General features: G+C 38.5%; 1 protein-coding gene across 4 annotated transcripts in view; it reads left to right on the forward strand.

Annotated features, from left to right (window-relative positions):
* ncoa2 (nuclear receptor coactivator 2) overlaps window positions 1-21,666 on the forward strand; it is a 99,583-nt gene that overhangs the window by 1,002 nt on the left and 76,915 nt on the right. The window contains exon 1 of one of the 4 annotated variants that reach the window (XM_082184863.1): window positions 223-1,038. The exons of 1 other annotated variant lie outside the window; for it this stretch is intronic. The gene's annotated coding sequence lies outside the window, so the exon portion shown is untranslated. Of the gene's footprint in view, window positions 1-222; window positions 1,039-21,666 lie in introns of those variants that run through there. 2 more of the 4 variants (XM_082184860.1, XM_082184864.1) reach the window with 2 other exon arrangements.

Genomic DNA, 21,666 nt, shown 5'->3' on the forward strand with positions numbered 1-21,666 from the left:
GACTGTTAAGTGTTGAGACCTGCAAAACACTTTACAATAAGCGTTAATTTTCTCGCATTAGTTCACATGAACTAACAATGAACAATAGTGCAGCATTTATTAATCTTAGTTGATGTTAATTTGAACATTTATTGATACATTATTAAAATCAAAAGTTGCATTGACATTAGTTGATGCACAGCAATGTATTTTTATTAACTACCATAAACAAAGATTAGGCCTAATAAATCCTGTAACAAATGTATTCCTCATTGTTAGTGGATGTGTAAAGTGTTACCAAAATACTTGGATTTAAATGTGCTATTCTCATATCAAAACACTCCTGAACTTTTTATCTTGCTGTTGTATAGTCACAGCCAGTCTAATACACTGTTTGGCAGTGTATTGTTTTGTTTGGTTAAAAGTGTTTATTTGATAAGAAAATGTAGATTAAATGTATTCTAAGAGCCTTAAAGTAAATCATAACAAGTAAGATGTGATGTATGGAGGTCTGGAAAGTAGTTTGATTTGGTTCTGCTAATGTGTTTTTTAATTAAGCTGTTATGACATTGATAATAGAGTGCAGATTGCTTTGGATTCGGACTAACAACAACAACACCGGCTCGTGACCTGACCACTCTGGCACACTTTTTTTCTCTCTCACACACAGTACCACTAAAGGTGAAAGCGTTTTTAAACTGTTTTTCAGCGCTGCTTTGATTTCCTCCTAAAATATTATGAAACATCTACTTGCAGTTTAGGATATACAAAGGTACGAAAAATGCGATCCAACCGGTGAGCCGCGTCATTATGTTTGCTGTATCATCATTTTGCCCCGTTGCTCACTGCAAGGTTGCTATGCAGGCTAGAGTAAACGAGTAGATACTGGTGCCCGTAGTATGTGGGGGAGGTTTTGCTGGCGAGATAAACAAGCAGCCAGCCATCGTTAGGCATAAGGCAGCAGGAACATGGCGGCGGCAGTTAACTATAATGCTGTTTCACCAACCCGAAGGTCAGAGCTGGACATTAAGTACGGGATTTAAGAGGAAACAAAACACTGTAAGTCCGACGTGTTTGCAAATGTTCTATGTTTGCCGGTGAATGGCGGTTTGGGGTGGCTTTGTAACGCGATTTTTACACAGTCGCTGCAGGATCCAATCACAGTTCCGCGGCGGCGTTATCCTGCATTAGCTTGCTAAACCAGCTACACTCGCTATATCAGCCTGGCCACTTTGCAGAGTTAGAGAGTTGTGTTTTTGCTTCTTGTCGTTGTGTAAACAAATCGCTTTGAGCGACCTTGAAGCGAATGCACGACTGTTATTGTTTTAACATTTCAATTGTGTCGCTGATTTACTTGATTCGCCCGCGCTGCTTGCATTTTCGCGATTAAGTTTAGCCTGCTCCCCCCTCTTATTTGCCTGGCTAGCTTTAGCCTCCGAGCTTCCATTTGACTATGCGAAGAAGGCAAGTCTATCCGTGGAACACTATTTAGGAGGATTTTAACTTTAGCGGGCGGAACAGTTACATTGTAACGTGGTAATGGGGGTTCCGTTGGAATGCTTGTGTTACATTGTAGCGAGTTGGACGTAACAGTTCTAAAGCGAGCCGCTAAAGCGAACAATGTATCGTTCGCGGAAAGTAAAAGCGCGTTGTTATTTGACAGTCACCGCGTTTCGTTTCTGCGAGGGCTGAGATTAGTGAGTCAGCTCTTTGCTGAACTGCACACCACGGTTCGGTTTTCAGGTCTCGTGTGTTTAAAGAAAGGAAAAGTTGGGGCGCCAATGGCTGGGGATGCTGCTAATTAGCATTTACCTCGTGATTTGCCTGAACTCCGCTATTTTCACCAGCGCTTATATGTGGAGCAGAGGCTGCTTTTGTCGTCCAGCGCTCGAGCAGATTTTTAGTTTGGTCGACACAGAGTTCGTAGCCACCGTGACGATGGTTTACGCTGTTGTGACGTCACGCCGCCGGCCAGTTTATTGGGTCAAACAAATGATGAACCACCCATTCAAGACCAAACGAGAACCCGGGTATCGGTTGTTTTAAAATGACGAGTTGCGACTTAAATGCTAAGGTGCATCTAGGTCATGTTTAGATGCACCTAAGCATTTCATTCCTAACTCGTTACACATCCCTTTAACGTAGAAATAGCTTGCTGCTGCTTCTCCCCATTCGGTCCTGAATATTTGGTTGGTCATTTGTTCGCTTACATCCTGTTGTTGTTTGTGAATTTCTCTTTTGCACACGCAGACCCTAGTCTTAAAGGGATAGTTCACCCAAAATGAAAATGCTGTTATCAATTACTCACCCTCAATTTGTCCCAAACCTGTATGAGTTTCTTTCTTCTGCTGAACTCAAAATAAGATATATTGAAGAAGATGGGTAACCGAACTAACCTTTTAATTCTAATCAAATTTGGTTATTACAAGTGGTAGTTGTTGATTGATTCTGATTTGGATTCCATTCCATTTTCAGGATTCCAGTTCACTAATAGGTCCATTAACAATTTTGTGGAAATAAAAAATCCTGTTTTTACTGCTTTTACCACCCTCAGATTTGATATTTAATATTCTATCAAAATGTGTATTTACAAATGTTCCAGACTTTTTAGAAATGGCAAATCATTACTTGAACCTAACTAAATATTGAATAAAATATGTGTTTGGACTAAATAGTACAACAAATCAGGATTTTGTCACACATGACAAATAACTTGTGATTCAGTCAAATATGTGACTTGCTGAATCACACTCACTAAAGAACTGGTCCATAAAAGGGATTCATTTGGGAATCTGTTTTGCTGTGTGTATTGTGGTTCAGTAGCAGTGTTGCAGTCCAACTGGAAAGTAGTAAATAAAACACTGCATTTTAGTACAACGTTCTGTTAGCTGAATCGAATGTCATGACTGTTTTCTTTGAACCCGTTTCTGTATAAGAACAGGTTCTCGGTTCTTAGCCTTATTGGGTTTACTCAATTGGTGGTTTATAAGAAATGATTTGCTTGAATGCCCAAGCTTGGAGCCTGTAAACTTGACAGCTGGTGTTCACCTCAGATTTGCATCAGCGCTGCTAAGAGCTGCAGTAGTGCGACTCAGCCTGTTGGACCAGTAGTTCAGTTCATGCTAGCTTTGTTACCAACCTCTTACATCATGCTGACACATTCCACAGTAGGGCTCGTGTGGTGAGTACACGCACCCACAGCCGAAAATAAGAGTAATATGGCAATTACTTTAATTGTTTCAATTTGAGAACAATGCAGAGAATTGTATTAGTGTTTATGGTGAACAGGTCAAGCAGACTACCAGTGTTAGTGTTAAATAAAGCTAAAATGATTAACAGTTTTTAATTGAAATAAAGCTGGAATACGTAAACGTAGACTCAAAAATGTAAATAAAAAATTGTTGCAATGTTGTCTTGGCAAATAACTTAAATAGTTGAATATTAAAATTACTGAAATAAATTAAAGCTAAACAGAAATGTTTCAAAAGACTAAAAGCACATCAAATGAGTAAAACTTAAACTAAGGTTTAAATGAAAACTGAAAACATAAAAATCTAAGTATTAATAAATACTATATATATATATATATATATATATATATATATATATATATATATATTCACAGTACCGGTCAAAAGTTTAGAAACATTACAAATTTTTATTATTATTATTATTATTTTAAAGAAGTCTCTTATGCTCATTAAGCCTGCATTTATTTGATCAAAAATACAGAAAAAAACCTGTAATATTGTATAATACTATTACATTTTAAAATAATGTTTTCTATTTTAATATACTTTAAAATATAATTTATTTCTGTATTGCAAAACTGAATTTTCATCTGCCTTTACTCCAGTTTTCAGTGTCACATAATTCTTCAGACATCATTCTAATACGCTGATATATTATCAATGTTGGAAACAGTTGTGCTGCTTAATATTATTTTTTTTATATTTTGTTCTGAAGAATCATGTGACAATGTGAGTAATGGCTGATGAAAATTCAGCTTTGCATCACAGAAATAAATTATATTTTAAAGTATATTCAAATAGAAAACCATTCTTTTAAATTGTAATAAAATATTTCACAACATAACTGCTTTTTCTGTATTTTTGATCACATAAATGCAGGCTTGATGACCATAAGAGGCTTCTTTCAAAAAACTACAAGTAGTAATGTTTCCAATTAATACTAAAACAACACTGCAAACTGCCAATAAAAAGGTCAAAAGTCTGTGGTTTGGCCTTTAAAAATTCTGTTATACAGAATCTTTCTAGTATGAATTAGCAGATTTTTGTCAGAAAGCATGTACTTCCTTCATAGTGAAAGCTTTCCTGACATTCTGTAGTAGTAGCCTGATTACTTGGGGGATGTTTTCAGTCAGCCAAGACTGTCAAAACGATATGATGTGGTAAGATGTATTCCCACACAAACTGCGGTGTGTGGGTGTGACCATATACCGTCAGGACTCACCGATGAGCATGCGTGCACTCTGATGCTGTCTAGGTCTCTGTGGCTTAGTGGCATTCACGCGTGGCAATCTAAATCTGGCATATCCACCAGTGGATGCCATGGTCACGTGACCTCCTGGCTGCAGGCGGTTGGGTAGAAAGAGGAGTGTTAGTTCACATGCATCCCAGCCAGCAATCCCAGAACCATGATTTCATCCTGGATCAGCTGACCTTTGACTCCCTCTATTGATTGTGGTATTCCATCACAGTGAATCACTGTCTGATTGTTGAACTTTGATCTTCCTGCTAAATGAGTTCTCCACAGTCGCGGGGCTTCAGCCGGGCAGCCCCGGACGCCACGCATGCTCAGGAGAAGCTTGAAAGGAAGAGAAATTTGTCATGAGGCTGTTTGATTTTCACGCCACGGTGACAAGATGCAGTCTGTCAGTTAGAGGGATGATCATATGAGCCACTATCAAATCAAATCAATGTCAAATGGCATCAGATTGACATGCGGGGGGGAACGCAAGCACTAAAATCATCGGCTGAAAAAAAAATCGTAAAGATGCAAACCCTAATTTTAAATGCGTAACATGGTATTTTACCAGGGCACAGTAGCTGTGAGGATTACGGTAACTGAATTAAGCCTAATTAGAAGAAAGCTGGAAAATGATGACCTTGTCCAGCTTGATTAGGTTAGACCGCAGCCGAATGTGAACATGCCTTCTCTCTCTCTCTCTCTCTCTCTCTCTCTCTCTCTCTCTCTCTCTCTCTCTCTCTACCTTTCATTCAGTTCTGTGCACAGGGCCTTTTTTCCAGTCGTGTCTCAAATTACACTGGGAGCAAAGGGCAGAGAGGAAACCAGGTTTGCCTAAATGACTTTGCTGCTCACATTTAACAGTAATGTGCTTTTCTCTAGAACGGTGCTTAGAAAGCATCAGCTGGAGTTTGTCAAAAAAAACTAGTTAGAACTAATGAGTAGGGACTTGAGCTGGAAATGAGCTTTGTATGATATTAGTATTTTTTTATTTTTATTAAATAAATTCCATTATATGCCAAATAATTGAAAATTCTAAATAGAGTATTGCTTTAATTTAATTTGAAGCCTTAATACCCTTTTTTTTGTTGTATATTTTTTGCTTGCCTAAAACATTTAGTATCTTCTCCACATGCATACAATAATTGTAGTATTTGTGTCTTTTACTCCTGAAATGATACTGAATGTAAGTTTAGAGTGTGTTGCCAGGGTAACAGTGGGTAGATGGGCCTGAGGCCTCACAGTGACGGATGAGCTGAGTTATAATGGCCGGGTTCATTCCACTCACCGCTTCCTCTCACAGACATACCGTCCTTGCACAGAGTCTGACCCAGGATTGCTACACACATCTCTCTCAACTCCCTACTTCTGTCTAATGAGCCTGCTGTGTGTGTGTGTGTGTCCAGGATGGCTCTCAGGCTGTTCAAAATGGGTTGTCTTTCTGTTGCACATCAGTTTAGTCTGGGTAGCTTAGGGTATTTTCAAATGTAGTCCATCTGAATATTGAAAATGTCTCCGATTGTGCCTTTTTTTGTTGTTTAACCAATTTGTTGAATGTGAGCATCAGTTCCAGCTGAACATTTTAGACCCCGATATAAACGCACAACACAAATGACAGCGATGAGAAAATAGCATTTGAGAAAGCATCTGATCATAAGGGGCTTTTACACATGAGGAACGCTTTCATAGTTCCTATAACTATTGGCGGGCTTTTTGGCGTGTTCGCACCACAGGAACTGGGAATGATTTTAGTTATAGGATTGCCTTTTTGGGGGGACTAAATGAGCTCCTACTTCAGAGTAGGGTCTAACCCAGCACACTAGGAACTACAAGTGACGGTAGTGTACGCTGATTGGCCGAACGCATGCAAAACATTTTTAAAAAGCTGGCAACGGTATAAAATATATAGTTATAGTTTTTGCTATATCGTGCATATCACAGTATGTAAATGTATATGTGTAGCACAACACTATTGACACTTTAGTTTGATTTAAGGCCCTGTCCACACGGAGACGCGTTTCGCTGTATACGTATACATTTTTTATCGTATTGGTGTTTCGTCCACACGGATCCGGCGTTTTCGGAGACTGAAACCGCTATTTTTTTAAACCGGGTCCCAAGGTGGATAAATCTGAAAACGCCGCCCTTGCGTTTTCGTGTGTACGGCCAATCCGTATATTTTGCGAAACGATGATGTCATCACACCAAGTGTCAACTAGTCAGACACCGTTAAGTCACAGCAACTACATTTATGGTTTTTCATATTGTTCAACAAAGTTCTTGATTAAAAAAGAAAAAAAGAAGCTACTGTGCCTAATATTATTGTTGTATACAGCGCGCAAGGTTTATGCGGAGCTCCAAGTCTTCTTCTCCGTTTTTATTGTATGTCTGAGGCAGAATTACAGCGCCACATACTGGTCTGGCATGTATACTACATCGTTTTGAGTCGGTTTCAGTGGTTTCGTGTGTATGCAGATATTTCTTGAGACGACGCCGTGTTTACGGAATTTCTTTTTTGAACGGGAAAAAAAAAATCGGATAGGGAAAGCTCTGGCTTCGTGTGGATGTGGCCTAACACATGAATGAGACAAAAGAGCGGGACGTGATTGATGTTAAGTTTTTTTATTAAGCACAATAAAAATCCCTGCTGAATGGCACACTGCCAAAGCGTGCTCACAGAAAGCTGCCTCTCTCAAAAGGCGATCGCGGATTTGAAATGTTGATGTTAAAAAGGGTTAAACGCAATAAACCGTGAGAAAGATGTCAATGTGGTGCTCACTACTCAAAGTGCGCGCACAGAAAGCCATGTCTCTCAGCATGTGATCGCAAATTCACCTCTCTTTTACATCTTATTGCACTTGAATGGTCGAATACACACACACAGTTATGTCAAAATGTGTCGAGTATTCATGTAAACACAGTCAGTTATGTCTCTAGTGATAGTAAACAGTTGGGTATAAAAACCAGATGAGTATCAGTATGAAGGATTCATGCATTCGCTCTTAAAGTGACAGTAGCCTAATAAACCTGGTTTGACCTGTCTGTCAAATCAAACAAAAGAAAAAATACTTACTGCTCATGACTGAATAACTTTTGTAGCTTTAATAAGAATACAGTTTAATTCATACAGTGAAGATTTGATTATTCCATTTCTGTTCTATTTCTAACTACATGTCCAATAAACCTATTGTAGTTGGAAAAACTTAGTTCAATTCATATTTTTGCTATATTGAATTTGTACTATAAAGCAGCCCTCCAGTTTGTTTACTCGCGTCTGACTCAGACTGAACAGAAGAAATGAACCAGAGAAGTAGTTTGAAGGGGTTTACTCAGCCAGTGCAAACCTTTCTGTAAAGTTTGATTTGGCAAGTTTTGAACTTCTGAACAAAACTTTGTTTTGGTCTGATTTTGTTTAAAATGACATTACACCAGTTTGTTCTTTGATATCGCTTGACATATATTGGGACTTTGAGATGTCTTACTAATCTGACGCAACCAGTTTAGTTCACTCTACTTACAAACTGATGTTTATCTTCTAAATAAGACAAAATGTGTTGCTTGAGCTGTAGGAGTGGATTGAGAAGCCCTCCGCAAGACCTCAGCTGCGATTACATTCCCTTTTTAATCGAAGAAAGGTTTAAGGGCAGGCAAAAGGTGTGTTACTGATCCCGGTGCCGATTGCGGCGCTCTGCACTTACAAGTGAGACGCTCTTTCTCCACTCAAGTACGTATTGATTTGACTTTGGCTGGTGACATTATGTTATTGCCACAGATATTTACTGTGAAGGTGGCCTTACTCAAACTGGCTCACTACTAAGATAATGGAGGTCATGTAGGCTCCACCAAGAGCAAATGTACCACAGCTGAAGGAACATTCCTGGTTGAATACAAGTTAAAATGAATCGACAACATTGGTGGCATAATGTTGAATTAGCAAAAGAATTGAGGTTACAGTGAGGCACGTACAGAAGAAGTGAATTGGCTGTAATTTCATTAAAGCATTTACTTTGTTAAAATGTTTTATTTTGTTAAAATATGTGTACCGTTTGAGATGTAAAGCAATTAAATTTTTTTTACAGTTTTACAGGAATTGGATATAGCTTTACAGTAAAAGTTAGTAAGTTTTTCCCACTAAAATCATGTTAATGCACATATTGTGCTTTTTTGTGGCTGTACTATTGAAACAGTGAGTATTTACTGTTTACAAATTGTGCCCATTCACTTTCATTATAAGTGCCTCACTGTAAAATCTAAGATTTTATTATGATTTTTCAAAAGAAAAGGAGAGAACTGAGTGATTACAACTGAGTGAGTTGCACAGCAATTGCAGACTTCATAAAGTTAGCCGTGTGCCTTTTCCCAGCAGTTGTACACCGGTGGATTTTGACCCATTCAGATTCTGTTTATTTTGGAAGGAAGGGCTTTTTTACCACAAGAGCATAAATTGATCATGTGGAGGCGACCCACAAGTAGTTCACCCACACTGAATCTCTTGGTAGAGGCTCAGTATCGCCGAGACGAGAACTCTGTGATGGAATGCAGCAGGGTTTTCCACGTTATCACCAGGTCTGACTGGTTACGCGCTGCTGGGTGCTCGTGACCCAATTAATGAACCTGATAAATGAAAGTTAGCAGAAAGATCAGCGCCTCCTTACCCGCACCCGTAGTTGAGCTCGAGCTCTTAGTGTCGTCATTGGATATCGACATGCTAGGAGTGCATGACTGCAGGTATGTGGAGAGGGTGGTGTTCTTTTCACCGCTGTCTGGAGGTCTCTGCGCGCTGGAGCCCAGCGTGTGCCTGGCAGCAGACCCAGAGTGTAATCCTTGGCATCGAGTGTGGCCTGGCAGCAGTTCAGAAAGACACAGTTAGAGTGGTGGGGGGGCCCTACTTTAAGAAACGCCAAGTCGAAGGAAGGAAACAATGATCACAGAGCAGGTTAACCCAGGGTGGCCACAAGTTGAGCTTGAGGTTAACGCTGCCAAAAGACGTGGTGCGGCTTCACTTTCGCTTCATTAAAGAGATGTATGCGAGGCTTTCCTGTCCACATTGTAATGTCGGGTCAAGCAGTGGCCAACTGCACATTACTGAACTGTGCTAAAGGACCACAGAGACCCCTGCACTGATTTTAAGCGCTTCAAGCTCTCGGAGACCCTTCGACTGAACTTGTCAATTTGTTACAGGCCACATTGAGATCCGGTTCTTATTCGGATCTGGTTCTGTCAAACGAAACGTTTTTCATGATTTTTGGTAACTTATGGTGCGGAAGGTGTACTGTAGTAGAATATTCAAAGTAGGCATCATCAATTGTCATAAACGGGGGTGGGCAATAAAAGCAGAAATTACACAATTTTGTTAAATATTTTGGACTATATCAATATATACAATACCATTCAGATGTTTGGGGTCAGTAAGATTTTTCACAGTGAAAACACTAATATTGTAAAATATTTTCTATTTTTCTGTTTTTGAAATGATTTTTTTTACTTTAACGGCAAAGCTATTTTTTTAGCAGCCATTAATCCAGATTTTAGTGTCACATGTTCCTTCAGTATTTGTTCTAATATGCGGATTTGGTGCTAAAGAAACATTTATTATTATCAATGTTGGAAACAGTCGTGCTACTTAATATTTTGTGAGATTAATGTCTTTACTTTTTTTATTAATTTAATGCATCCTTGCTGAATAAAAGCATATATTTCTTTAAAAAAAATCTTACCCCAAACTTAAAATGGTAGTTAAAGGACAAGTTCGGTATTTTACACTTAAAGCCCTGTTTACATATCCTTTTCTGATGAAATAGAACGGTTAAGATTAAAATTTGGACACATGCTGCTGTCCCGAGAATTTTAGGTATCTTTCGCTTTCCCCCCCACCTCCAGAATGGTTGCATAGGTGCACTGGAACAATCCTTCCTAAAACGCATTCAACTTTCATTTACAAAGACGTGAAACTCAGCGAGTGGTCAGGGGTGTTCACTGATATGCTCACACAAAAATCGCTGCAAAAGATGCTTTCCAACAGGTGTTTTACCATTCGTTGTAAAACTGTGGACCTATTTTTCCAAACGCCTCACACCCGTACATTCTTCCGTTGAGAGCTTGAATAATAGACACTCCAGCCCACAAACAACCCCATTTACGTTTCCGGCGGCGGAGTAATAGCGTACCTCACAGCACATCCAATACAAGTCAATGGAGTTGGACAAAAACTACGATAAAACCTGTTGGAAAGCATCTTTTGCAGCGATTTTTGTGTGAGCATATCAGTGAACAACACCCCTGACCACTCGGTGAGTTTCACGTCTTTGTAAATGAAAGTTGAATGCGTTTTAGGAAGGATTGTTCCAGTGCACCTATGCAGCCATTCTGGAGGTGAGGGGGAAAGCGAAAGAAACCTAAAATTCTCGGGACAGCAGCATGTGTCCAAATTTCAATCTTAACCATTCTATTTCATCAGAAATGATCTGTAAACAGGGCTTTAAGTGTAAAATACCGAACTTGTCCTTTAAATTTGTTTGAATGGAAACATGTTTAAAAACTTCTGTCTTTTCATAAGCATGTTTCTTTGGTTCTGAAGTCTCTTCATCACACAGTTACTGCTCTGAAAGATTCAGTGAGTGTATTCAGTAACATTCAAACATAGTAATTTCTGAGTTTGTAAGTATTTTTTTTAAACGATTCCATAAAAGAACGGGCTCAAAAGACTGGTTTGTGAATATGCTTCGCTGTATGTGTAACTCAATAGAAAGATGTTCCTCTTTTATCTTATCACATTCAATTCAGACTACAAATTTGCATTCACATTTTGATTCAACATTTTGATTTTATCACCCAGTCATGATAATCATATTATTTTCTCTCTCATCTTATTTTCTATTAACAATAAGTTTTCATGTATAGGATTAATTGTTTGGATAAGTGGGTAAACCTACAAATAGCTAAATAATCTCATAAATTGGCTTCTGAAGGTGAACGCAATTAGAATTGTTTTCCAACTGTTGTCCATTGCTGAAAGAACCAGAGTCGTTAGATAAAATCTGAATTGCATCCAGATTTAATTTCTTATTCTTAATGCTTGTTCTGCATCTTCATTATTAAGCATTGATATGCTTCAGTCTACTTCATCTAAACATCTCCAAATCGAAAAAGAGATAAAGACTTATTTTGTCGATCTATTCTGCATCTGCAGAACAGTTATGATTGTTTTGGATTTTTCAAAGACGTGTCATTGAATGATGAGGACTCTAATGCGATCATCAACCACTGACAGATACCTCAATAAATGCTTGCCATTCTTTTGGTTCCAGCACTGAACCACCGGTGATGAAAGAACCGTTGTTCTCTCGTATACAAACACCCTCAGGTTGCGTTTTTCTTTGTTGAAAGAAGGTTCCAGCTGATTCTCCAGATGGCACAGGCCTCTTTCTCCCGCTGAGCCTTTCCTGCTGTAAAATCGACTCGGTCTACTATCTATTGGCCTGCTCCACAAACTGGGCCACAGATCTAATTGCTCTTTCATGCAGTACGAATTCAGGGGGGAAAAGACTTCTGCGGATGCTTGCCTACAGCATGCAGGAATGAACATGGTGGCAAAGATACAGCTTCCGCTTGCAAAACAAAAATGCAGCACTAGCAGAAGAACCCATCTTTACAAAAAAGAGACAAAATGTATCGCTTGCTAAAGACCTGACACGGCTGTCCAGAAAGTGCAAGCCAATGACCGCGCAAAGCTTGCAAAAGACAAGTCATCGACAGCAAAACGGCTCGGGACAAAAAAATCTGGACTATGCTTGCAATGCACTGCAGTGTTAGCAGTTGATATCCTACTTTGGGCAATTGAGTTGTACTCTTCCACCACTGTAATTCATATCCGGCAGTAAACTGAAGAACGGTTTTATGTTTAAACCAATAACTGGTGCTCTTATTAGCAAACACCCTTAACTGAATCAATTGCTCCTTCAAATTAGTGTATCAGAAGCACTAAAGTTATCCATAATTCTCTTGTCAAGGAAGACAAGAGAACGCTTTAGACAGAAGATTTGGCAGCTGCTGTCACTGGAGGTTGCTAAGCAGCTTGATTCACTCGCCAGCCAACTCGTCTGTCGTCAAAATACATCGCATTGGCTGTCATTTGCCTGCTACAAAACAAGCACACCTTCATGTCTTGATGCTATTTCCGTACACGAACGGGCAAAGAATGCAGAGAAGTCCTTAATCTGATTGAGCGTTGGCTCTCTCGAAGGCAAATTTTTGTTGGCAATTCACAAAGGTAATGGTCCTGATGTAGGTGAGATTACGTCACGTCGGCCGCTTTTAGCTTTGGGCCGTCTGGCTGAATGCTGAAGAAGTTTTTTCCTCCTGCACTAGAGATAACTGCTGGTCAAAGGTTAAAGAAAGAGACTGTAAGCAGCCCTTAAAGCCTCTATAATCATTCTGTGCCTGTCTGTTACAGATATCTGTGGCTTTGGCACCTGGAATTGTGGGTTGTCAAAACAAATCCTCTCATGTTACACCTGAGGAGACAATTACACATACACACCCACGGTAGTGCAGGCGGCGGAGGGAATGATTATCTTTGCATCTTAAACAGTTAGTGATTAGGATTGCGGAGATTTAATTTATGCTGAGCATATTTTATTTAGGGTGTGAATTGCCGTTTGCAACACGTTTTACTTTAGAGATTTACGATACTAGTTCTCTATAAAGAAAAGTATGTGAAAATAGGGTTCAATGTACTGTGTTAAGAAGTCATTTTCATTTTTGTTTCATTCTTGGATGAATCAGTGGTTTTTAATGAATATCTTGAATGAATGATTCAATGACGAGTACGTTTTTAACACTCACTTGTCACCACCTGGCTTATTTGAAGCAGGTGTGGGGTGGGGTGGGGTGGGGTGGGGGGGCGCTAATAATGCCTGTACGGCCATGCGCATTTTACTTTCGCTTTCGAATTTGACTTCAAATTAGCAGACGCATTTAGTTTATAATTGTAGTGTCTGTTCTCTAACTGACCAAAATTATTTTTATTACTATAAAATATCAAAACGACAGTGGGGGCGGTGCCGCAGTGGGCAAGTGATGTAATCGGTGTGCGGCTGAACACTGTAACACCGGTAACACCAACTCTCGCAGCAAGCCTAATCCGAACTCTAAACTTTTATCCCAGTATATCTGTGATAATATGAATATTTGTAACACAGAAATAATGATATTGTGTGGTTGAAATGCCTATACATGATAACTGCTCACTCTGGAGCAGCGGCAGCACAAACGCAGATTTGAATGTTTCGCTCTGATCGTACTTGTCAATGGTTTTATAGACATAGCCAATTGCTGACATTTAGGACTAAGATCATAAGTACCTACATAAGGCCCCAGTGCCTTTTTAGTTTTTCTTACAATGTAGCTATTCATGTAGATCGTAAAATCTATACTTATTTCGTGTAAATCAATTAAATTAAACATTAAAAACAAAAAAATCAATAATTTAAACGCTACAAGTGATTTTAAGCATCACAACATTATAACATTTAAGGGTACATTTACATGACAACGATGTACTAACGTTATTCCTTTGATTGTTTTCACGTACGGACAACAGTGTTGTGAAAATGATCCTCTTTTACAAGGATCTGCAAAATCAACTTAAAACACTGTGTTCATGACAGGCCAGTAGTTGGCGATGTCACTTTGTAAAAAAAACCCACTATGCGCCTATATAGACGTACGTAATACTAATGCGCATGACGCCACCATTTTCACAAATTCATGTTTTTTGTTGTTTAAATGGAGACGATAACGGTATCGTTTTCAAGAACTTGGCACTTTAAAATGCATTTTCAAAAGCTTGTGTTTCAGGCCTCCAAAACGCTGTTGTCGTGCGCAAACGCATTAAAAAAAATCCTTTTTTAGTCGAAAACGGTTTCATGTAAACAGCCCCCAATTCTGAAAAATGGAAATTCATTTAATTTGCCTTCATCTAACGCTCTCGTACTAATCTTTAATCGATATTACTGACTGATTCAGATTTGATGAAATCGGCTTAATCTGAGAAATCTCTAATATCTGCCGATAGCTATATGGTATCGCTATATTGCATATCCCTGTTTTACTCCCACAATGTCATATATCACATTGTGAAATAGAAATGCAGCACTCTATTTTATCCATCAGGAATTGAGTGTATTGTGAAAAGTGGGCACTATTGTGATTTCATGGTTCACAGTTAAGATATATACAAATTCCTTTCAATCCTTAATTCCAATTCTTGTAGTTGATTCATAGTTATCCTATGATGTCCTATGATCCTATGATGAGACAGTTTGGTAAAGGAAGATTAATTTTATGATTTGGTTATGAATCAGCTATTGATAAGATTGTGGAGTCAATAAAATGAATGTGTTAAGACAAAGTAGCTTGTAGAATAGCCTGTTTAGGTCATAATTTATAAAATATCACGACTTGGTGCTGATGTTTTCTTTGACTCTCAAGTTCTTTCATTTCGAACTGTCATCTGCAACAATGCATGCTTAGTCTTTACAGCCCAGCAAGTTGCTTTGTTTATTTTTGTTTCTAAAGTCATCTTACAGTAAATGGCCTGGAGTTACAATCATGACATTATGGTTTATGTCGAAAGCCTTAAGTCTGAGTGGCCAAAGCACTAATTTTGGATAATCATGGTGTTTGACAAGCGGAAGCTGTAATGCAATTTTACGGCCTTGATGTCGACTGACAGAGCAAAGTTTGCTGCATGTGCTGTGTCCACAGAGACAGTTTTCAACTGCAGCCTTTTACTTTTTTCCCTGTCCTGTCCAATTACGTGCCTTCCTGGAGAATCAGCAGTATTCAGGTAATGCAGTAATTCGTAGTTTCAGGATTTGCCTCATTGCAACTGAGAATGTTTATTTAATTGGGCAGAAAAGCCTTCATTCTGAGACATCATCAAGCATCAGGTCCTTGGTCTTTCCCAAATTTTGTCTGGTTAGCATGATCCTGTTTGGCCACCCTAATAGACTCTGTAACTTCGTAACTTTCGTAACTTTTTTTTCACAAAATACTATTTCAGTCTTTCTACTGAAATTTCACATTTCATTCAATGTGTTACTCGGCATTTTCAACTAAGTAGCAATTTCGGAGTGAAAGTTGTTTCTACACTATATGTATGTATTACTAATAACTTTTTCTAGAATAAAATGCTGAGTGGTTGGTGTTTAAAATACCTAACTTACTAAAAACACAAAGAAATGTTTAATTTCACAATCTATAGATCTGGTTATTTTTCTGTTACTGGTAACAATTTAAAAGTCATTAGTGACATAATTCAAGACGTCATTGAAATGAATGGGAATGCTAACAGAGCTCTCTTTAGGTATTATAGATCTCCCTAGTCTCGCCACCCACTTCTGAGTCACTGAAATGTTAAATAAAGCAGTTAGATTTACAGTACTCACAAATTAGAAAAACACAAAGCCGCCTTAGTGAGTCTGGCCATTGTGGAGATGGCTCATATCCAAAAAAAAAGAGTACGCGTGGGCTTCCAGCTGGAGAGAAGAGAGAATGATAATCACATGTGGAATTGGAGCTGACAACACATTCACTAAACTGAAACCGATCATTGATGTCTGAGGTTTTTCTAGAGGCAGAGCAGGAAGAGTGCCAGGCTAGATACCTCCAGAAAATGAAACCGATGGGCCAAATGTCCCGACAGTAGCATGTGCCATTGAATTCATTAGAAGAATGTGGTACCATGATGTGGTACTGGACATCTTTAGGGATAAATGATATATTGGCACTGATATTTAATATGCTGATTTCTCCAATTTCACATTGCATTTGTTATTATATAACACCCATTTATATGGGCCATGACATTTTAAACTTGCAGCTCGACAATTTAAAAGCCGGCTCACATGCACGCCTGTCATTCATCTTCAAATCATATGATTCGATTTGCGTCTTCTGATTGGTTTTGTAAACTTAGAGGCTTTTGCTGGCAATGGGAAGTGCCGTTTAGAGGTTTCTGCCAACAAACCGGTATTTCTGAATGGGCTGAGCCTGGGATTCAGCTGGTTTGGCTGAAGCGAATGTATTTGATGAACGTATGTGCGGAGAACATTCGCTTAATATCGTTATCTCATTTTGATCATTATCTCAAGGATATTTCTGTTTTCTGACATGAAAAATGGGGCTTGCAGCAATGCTCACGTTAAAATCCTCCAAAACTCACTGAGACGTGGCCAGCAGTGCTTTGGTTTGTGACTGTACCTAAGCAACTAGAGAAAGCTACCTCATGGGATATTTTGTTCTCACTGATCACAGTTGAAAACAATTATTTGATGGATCTTGATTTTCATAATGTTCCAAGTGCCCCTATTATGCTTTTTCAGATATTACCTTTCATGCAGTTTGTAATAGCTGTTTGCGAATGTAAAAGGTCTGCAAAATTTTAAAGATCAAAGTGCATGATAAATAAAGTTATTGTCACCCAAAAGAAAGAACCGATTCTGAACTGCAGAAACAAGTCTTCAGTAATTCCAGTACATCCGTAACATTTATACGTATCAACAATGGAACAAATTTGCATAACCCCAGCCCATTTTTTTTCATTGGCTGCCTGGAAAACATCTACTTTGACTCACCCTCTAACACTGTAGTTGGTTTGTGTTGTGTACATGCCAAGAAGACGTGTTTTCTGTGTTGCAAAGGCAAATTCTCTTTGTATACACTTCCAAAGGATGAGGATGTGAATAGTCAGTGGTTAAAATGACCACCGCGATACAACAGCATAACCTTTTGTCATGTTACTGACTCAAATCTCAGCGAGGTCCCTGGATTTGCAGAAAGTTAAAAGCACTATTCCGACGGGATTAACTTTACAAGGGTAGATGGAGTAATTTAATTTTACCACAGGACATCTGTAATATTAATGGCCAATTTGCACGGGATAAGATATCTCAGTAAAACTAGCAGAAGTGGGAGGAGTAACTCGATTTGCGCATCGCCGTCACACTCCTATCGTCATGTGCATATTACGTTGCTGCCTGATATCACGTGCGCAAACAACCTATATTTATATATATATATAAAACAGTTATGTCCGGTCAAACGATGTATTAATTAACTTCAGATTGGATTGTGTTGGTTTGAAACAACATTTAATAATGTACGACAAACTGAGTAAAAACGTATCACTGAGAAGTAATTGTCCTTGCGATTGAGGTTGGGGTTGAATAACTAGTTCTTCCAATGTTATATCGTCGGACTCGAATTAATATAGTAAAATTGATGCTATTGTTACTGTCTTTACAGTAAGTACAGGATCGCTGAGGATTTAGGAAGGCTTCGGAGCTGAAGTTCAGTTATGATAATGGTGGTTCAGTTTTCTACACGCTCTGTAAGCGGTCGACCAATCACAACAGACTGGGCCATTTGACCAATCAGAGCAGAGTAGCTCTCGGAAAGAAACGGAATCTTCTAACGAGTCATTTTCAGACTCTTTGCGAAAATGAGGTGATGTGCAATGTATGTTATGAGAAAATGAAACTGTTGGTTTGATCTTTAATGCATGTAAACCTGTTCTAGGAAACATCCAAAACAAAATTAGGAACCTTTAAAATAGCATAATAGTGGCACTTTAATACAGCTACTTCGGTAAAAGTGACTTTTGTTATTTTATTGATTTTTATTTTATTTTATTGAACGCTTTTAAGCCCCAAAGTAGCTTTATTGATTTTCCCATTTGTAAGGAGTTATTTCAGTTTGCTTCCTCTTTACTGCTCAAGAGGTTTATCATGGGTTCACACGTGTGAATGTGGTCACACGCTACTCGATTCAACAGCCAGAAAAGGTGATGCACATGATTACAAATATTTTATTGAAATGAGGTGTTTTCATATTTAGTGACGCTAGTTAAGGCAAGCATCGCTTTTACTATCGCTCATCTTGGGGTTGCATGTGGCAGTGAGATTTGCACAAACATGCAACATCCATTTTCTTAAAGAATATAAAAACCTAGTTAAGTATAGATAATTGCATTGTCTCCAGTGGCCTGTACAGTGTTTTGATATTATTTACTTCTTTGTCTGACTAATACAATCAAGAAATTGATGGATTGCCAGTGAAAATGTTGACATGGAAGGTTAAATTTGTGTTTGGCCTCCACATCTGGCCCATTGTGGTCAGTTTTGAGTGAGTAAAAGAATCTGCACGGACAATCTAATCTTTAGCCCTTGAGTGGTACGATTAGCTTGCTGCCTTCCCCTGACATAAGCCTTTAGTGACATCCCCACTGAGATGACTTGCACCTGCTTCAGGCCAGGAGGAAACACAGAGGATCATGGGGAAGAGAGCAGGATCACTTACCCTCAGACATAGGGTTTAGACAATCCCGCTCACATCTAGTCAAAGAGCGGCTAAGTGAACTTGACTGAATACGTGAGACTTCTCAAAAGTATGAGGAGCCGCAGGGTTTTAAAATAAGATCTGAACTTCTGGACTCCTTTTTGAGTGGCATTATTTTGTGAATATCATACTCTTTCATTTTATTTTAAGGTCATTTTAATGTTTTTTTCCCCTCCCCTGTAACCGTGAGAATTATTTTTTTTGTTGCTGTGTCTTTCAAGACTTCTTTGAAAATTGCGTCGTCTATTGAAATGAGTAACAGCTTGTGTGGGCTGTGGGTTTGCTCTTGAGTTCAGTAGTATAAACTGTTCCATCCATCAACAACAGTCACTTGTGCAAAGCTTCTATTTATTTGTGACAATTTTGATAATTGAATGCATGTAAAATTGAAATATAATTGCAAAAAAGTGAGTGACACTGAAACACCAATCTACTATTCAATTATTATAGTTTTTACTTATATTTTGAATCCGCTTTTGTCACTTTTTTTGTCACTTTTGTCTTTATTTTTTCATATTTCTATATAGCTTTAATTTGTTTACTTCATTTAAGTCATTTTAGTACTTCAGCATTAACGTATTTATTTCAGTTTATCGGTTTTATTAGGAATTTTTCATCTAATATTTATATTTAATTTTAGATTTACTTCAATTACCACATTTTTTTTTAATAGTTTTTAGTGGTGCAACGGATCACAAAACTCATGAGGGGTTCGGATCATATTACGGTTTTTGAGTCACGGACTGAAAATAAAATAATAATTTCAAACAATATTAAAGACAAACTGAAAAATTGCAAGCATAAATAAATACAGTAGAACAAAGTTACAAATAAAGTAAGGTCAAACAGTATTATTCAGGCACAGAAATATATGAAGTATAAAGTAACACTGCATAGCGTTCTCTGTATAAATTAAATCTAGATTTACATACTTTTCTATATGTCTATTCGATTATTTCTTAAGGCCCTTTTGAACTCTTGTGCAGTTCACAAATGCCTGCTAATTTTTGTTACTTCATCTTTTTTTTATTAAAGTTTTCTGTTTAGTTATTATATGTCTTCTTAGTCTGTGCTCCTCCTGCAGACAATGGGAGACAACTTGTTATAAAAGCTGCAATTCTAGTCCAAAAAAGGGGTGTTGATACCAGAGTAACAGTCAATGACCGCAAGATGAGTGGGGATGAGCATTCATTGGCAGCATGTGTTGGAGTTTTGGAATGATGCGCTTGTATGACTTAACATTTGTGTTTTATTTATTTTCAACAATGGACTGCATCTCATTCTTATGACGATTCAAGACGGATCAGCATCACCACACAAAAGGGTGTTTTACCAGTACACCTGTATTATATTTTTGTTCACCTGGTTCGGAACGTACCATTTATTTTTTTATTTTTTTTATGTAAACACTCACTAGACAGACATCTTTAACCATTGCGCTCCTATGTCTCTTGCAGTATCTCATGACACGTCATTCTACGCGGCGCTCAAGGTTAAAGACTCGTCTTTAGACCCGCATCTCGTGTTTTTAACTGCAAAAACGCTTTGTGTGAATGGCCCCTACTCTGTTTTGCAGCAACGAAACCTTGACAATTCTTGCAAATTACCCGGGTCGATGATACATCATCTCTCCTTGTATCCAAAATATTCCCAATTTTTTGGGGGCGACAAGTCCTTATCCTGCCCTGAATTCACCTTCCCTGCTTCTGCGCTTTCTTCAATGTCATAACGGTAAACATGCTCCGTTCTGTTCTCGCGCTAAATTTAGGCGTGCTGCATTCAGATTTCACACTGATTGGGCTGGCAGAAAAACATGCTTTCTGCCGTTTAGAAATCGCGCATGCTCATATCACAATTTTATTACGATTTCTATTAATCGCACGGCCCTAGGTGAGATGTCTCTACTTGGGTCCAATGGGAAATGTGTATCTAAAGTGACATTATGATGGAAAATAATCATTTCTATGGTGCTGTAATATTAAGCCTCATAGTTGCTAGTGGGTGAGAAGATGAGGAATATGGTCTGTGGTGTTACACACACAACCGTAACACTGACATGAACTTTTGACCCAGACTGCAGATGGAGAGAGATAGTGGGTTTAGGAGAAGAGAATGCAGGCTCAATCACTCTATCACAGCATGTTCGGTAGGAATAGATCCATGGTGTGTGGTCTACTGTGTGTGTGTGTGTCCTCACTGTCAGATCTTCCTGCCACTTTGGTGTGGAGTGTTTATTGAATAGTAAGGAACAGCTATTATGGAACCTGGTTAGTATCTGTAAATGTGACCATTGCTTCAGATATATCTCAACTGAAATCAAACGATCACAAAAAAGCTTGTGACTTTCTGGTATTTGAACGACATTTCCACTTAAACAAAAAGGCTATTTTGGTGTCTATCTGACAGTTGAATCAGCCGGTTGACTGAATTACCATGGTTGAGGGACCCCATAACTACAGTGACCAATCGGGTTAAGATCTCCTGTGGGCTAGAACGAACATGTGACACAAAAAATGAGGGAAATTCCTCCGGCCTCAGAAAAGACTCTTCTTTAACTCCCCCCCTGACCAATGAAACGATAAATGAAGCCTTTCAGAACGCATCTGCTGTCTCTCTTTATATACTGATGATTAATAGTGATTTGTATATGCTGGATTAACCCCTTTTTTTACACAGACTGCACATGATCCTTCAGTTTCCCATGTAGAATAGTTAAAGCCACTTACAAACTTGTGTAACTGTAGTGAAATTGTGTGTTTTTAAAAATGATTATTTATAGAAACACCTGCCCAAAGCGCT

The sequence above is a fragment of the Leuciscus leuciscus genome (genome assembly GCF_965113295.1).
Source record: "Leuciscus leuciscus genome assembly, chromosome: 11".
Taxonomy (NCBI): Eukaryota; Metazoa; Chordata; class Actinopteri; order Cypriniformes; family Leuciscidae; genus Leuciscus; species Leuciscus leuciscus.